Below are 3,954 nucleotides of genomic sequence, written 5' to 3'. Positions count from 1 at the left end.
TGCAATCATAGCAGCAGAATGGCTCCCCTTCCTTCTTTTGCTTGCTGGAACCAGGATGGCAGTACTCATTACATACAGAGATGGGTTGTGCCTAATCCAGGAATGAAAGAAGATAATGTTAATCTTCAGAAGAATATGCTTGGGATCCTTAAGGTACAAGAGAAACTGGAATGGAATGAGATATTTCTAGATAATTTAGCATCATGGAAAGCATGACAGAGTTTAGTTTTTCTGTGATAAATGTTGCAAAAGTTGCTAATCGCTTAGCACACTGGATTGCATAAACATGGGATCCCATTAATGAGAATTTAGACTCCATATGGTTTAGACACAAAAGTGGAATACATTGTTGAGTTTATAAATTATACATTGAGAACCTGTGGCTGAAATCTATTTGTCCAAGGGTTCTCCTTTCCCAAGTGAGACTGGAGACAGAGTCATTGTTAGGTCTTACTGCTTGCATGTTGAGTAGTTTTACTTGAGATTATTCAAAGGGTACTATCATGCTATATGGAAAATATGAACACTGAATAAGAATTAACTTTGTAATCCACCCAGAGAGCCTTATGGCTAATGGGAAAAGATAAAAATCAAATAAATAAATTTACAAGGATGCCGCACTATGGTTTCTGGTATCAGAATTACCCATTTTGGCATCCCCTCCTGGACATGTAATCTAATAATTGCAGGCTGCTTCACTGATAGTTTCATTTGTGTGTCCAAACTTAATTTATAACATTTCAGACTATGTGTTTCTGGCAACCTTACATGAAAGCTGTAAGGTGGAAAAATGAAGAAAGGAGCAAAGGTATTACCAAACAAAGCATGCAATTTTCTTGATCATCATGTGTTGTGCAAGATATGTCTCCAAATCCCTAAATAACCTTATTTATGCTTGTGTCCAAAAACTATTATTCCACATTAGCTTTCAATTATTCCATTCCAACTATTTTTATTTAATTTGAAAGAGATTTTCTTAATAATTCAAAGAAAAGAACATTTCAGGGAAATGTTGATGGATAGGGTCTTTATTCTGGTGCTTACTTATGAGATGGCTAAGAGGAATATCTCTTAAAGGCATTGTTCTACAGTCACTTCTCTAACGTGCAGGTGTGCTGAGATAACTCCTCATTCAGCTCTATTTTTTCCCATTGTTTAACTAGGAATTGTTGGAAACTGAGAAGGCTGCAAAGTAATGGAAAGATGAGTAAAAGAACAGATGTGAATGTGCACATATACAGAGAGTTTCCCTGGCCACTTCAAGGAGACAAGGTCAAGACTGTAAACACTGCCAAATAGAATGCACACGAAGTGTGGCAGATAAAAACAAACCCCTTTCATGGTTGAAGAAAAGTCTCAGGAAAATGGAGGTCATATTTTGAAATAGCACTACTCTGTTCCTTTCTTGGAACTGGATATGGCCCTTTATCCCCTGAGCTTCAAGGAAAAAAAATGTGTTTAGGGTTTATGAGGAATTTGTCTTAGCTCATTTTTAAAAGCAGTATTTTTCCAGTTTGTACTGCCCAGACTGAACATGAACTTGGAAACAAAGTACAAATTAATTTCCACATTTAGAAAATGCAAACAAATATACTTTACTCAGGTGCGGAACAGTGTACACAATTCAAAGATACACTGAGCTGATCTGTACACTTGGAAGAGTAAGCACTAAAATACATATTGATACAAGTAAAAAAAAAAGCAATCATGATATGGGCTCAAATCAGACTATTTGGTGTTTTGTTTTGTTTGGCTCAGTCTTTCAGTGCCAACTCAAAATATTAATACCTTTGAAGAAGTTGCATTCAAGTCGCACCTGGTTAAACTAGCTGTGCCATACAATTGCCTTTTCATGAATGGAAAATGCTTGTTTTGGAGGAATGTGGTGATCCATCTTTCCAACTTTTACTCTAATGAAAGATTGATTTGGGAAAGTGACCCAGTTGATCACATCAAATCCTGCTATTAGGACCCTGTCCTGGTCAAAAGAAATTTCATCACCAGCACTGTTGTTAAATGAAACTTGTTTCAGAAAGTGGTGGAGCTGGATTAAATAGAAAACAGAGACAATTAGAAAACAATTTAAATAAACAGCCAGGATATAACCATCTTCTGGAATAAAATAGCTGTATGGATAAAACCATATCTGAAACATCAGAGACAAGTCCAAACACCCTTAACACACTTAAATTCAAGCTAAATTATTTCAGAAGTCTCAATCAATTTTCAATGAATTGCTGGCCAGATTCCAAGAGATAATAATACCCACACAATCTTCCATCCTTAAGAAATAATGTACAGAGTATTTGCAGGCTGAACAGAATGACTGGGTTTCAACCAACATGATAACCCACCATGGGCAGCCAACCACGGTGGGTTGTCATGTCAACAAAAACCAAGCATTTTTTATAGCATGGCTTAATTTTCAGAAACAAGTCATGCACAACCAATAGCTTGTTTTAGAGTTATTTTCAGCTTTGATGGCTTGTTGTGCCATCCAAATGCAGTAGATTTGTTTTTATCATTGGGTACCACAGCTGTTTACAAAACTATCTGGTAAGAGTGGGAACAAGTTGCTTAATTTTCTTGATCTGACATCACAACCATTTCCTCTGAGTGACACTCCAACAATGCAACCAACTCCAATGAGTATCTAGTAACTGTCTTTCCGACAATGCCAAAATGTCACTCTACAAGGACTGTCACTCATGTCTCATTGTCTCAGAAGTGTATAGTTGGAGTTATTTTCTATTATCTTTTTTTAGTAATTTTTGCAAGTATGCCCTTACAATTGTTCCATATGCACAGTTTTTCCTGATTATTTTCCTGATCTCTTTCAGAAGTCAAAGGGATGAAGGTAATAGAGTAGGAAAGTAGATAACATACAAGAAAATTAACAGGATGAAATGGCCTGTCTGCTCAATTATATGCTGGACTGGAAAAGAAATAATGGCCGATACCTGAGAACGTTATACAAGAGTATGAATCGGGATATGCATCACCTAAACAGTTGCAAGATTAATTTCCCAAAATACTGGTGATCCAAGCACTTGTCAAGAGAATTTTTTTTTGTTAAGGCAATTGAAACATATGATGCATTCTAATTTTAAAAAACTATAAACACGACTCTTGCAATATAAACTAATATATAAAACATTTGCATACCAAAAGTCATAAACAATTTCAAAATTACTCTTTGCTGAATTGTTGTACCTTCTGCACAAAATATATTGACAGATGATGGGTAGCCTGTTATTCCTTGCTAAATGCATTGCTTACTTAAAGGAATTCGTTTAAAGGAAGTTATATGTTCTTTTTCCCTTTAAAAATGCAGTTACCACTTAGTACTTTAATATTTTTTAAAAATCTTCCAATATAAAGGGGAGGGTACATGTTTCACAGGATTTACCTGCCATGGAAGATTGGTCTGGAGTATCCTTTGTTCTCCTTCCACCAATGTTCTGAGTTTTGATCTGGATGAAATCATGGCATGTAAAGCATGGGCCACGGCATGGACACTATTGTAAATACTGTAGCTGTGACCAGTCATGCTCATTTCAAAAAATGTCCTAGAGAGGCTTTCCAGCCTCTCCTCTCCAGTGCAGATATCCTCTGCCTTGCCCAGAGTTTGAAAATACGAAGAGTTTGGAAATAGGCAGCCAAATGCCTGCTCCCAGAAATCTCTGATAAAACCATCTCCTTTTGCACTGGAAGGGGTTCTTCCTTGAAGAAATTCTTTGAACCCCGCTAGGTCATTGGAGTGCATTGCAAAGGATAGAGCACCATGGAGGACTTGTATATCCCAGTACCTTTGGAAAACAAGTGATTTGAATTCCATCTGGGCTGTCAGAATCCAGACTTTGCCTTTTGGCTTTTGTACTGTGTCCTCTATTTCTGGTAGATACAAGACCAATCTCAAAAATATGACAGAATCTGCTTCTCCATAGAAGACCA

The sequence above is a fragment of the Varanus komodoensis genome, unplaced genomic scaffold (assembly GCF_004798865.1).
Source record: "Varanus komodoensis strain SLA01 unplaced genomic scaffold, ASM479886v1 scaffold86, whole genome shotgun sequence".
Taxonomy (NCBI): Eukaryota; Metazoa; Chordata; class Lepidosauria; order Squamata; family Varanidae; genus Varanus; species Varanus komodoensis.
This window is presented reverse-complemented; position numbering follows the sequence as displayed.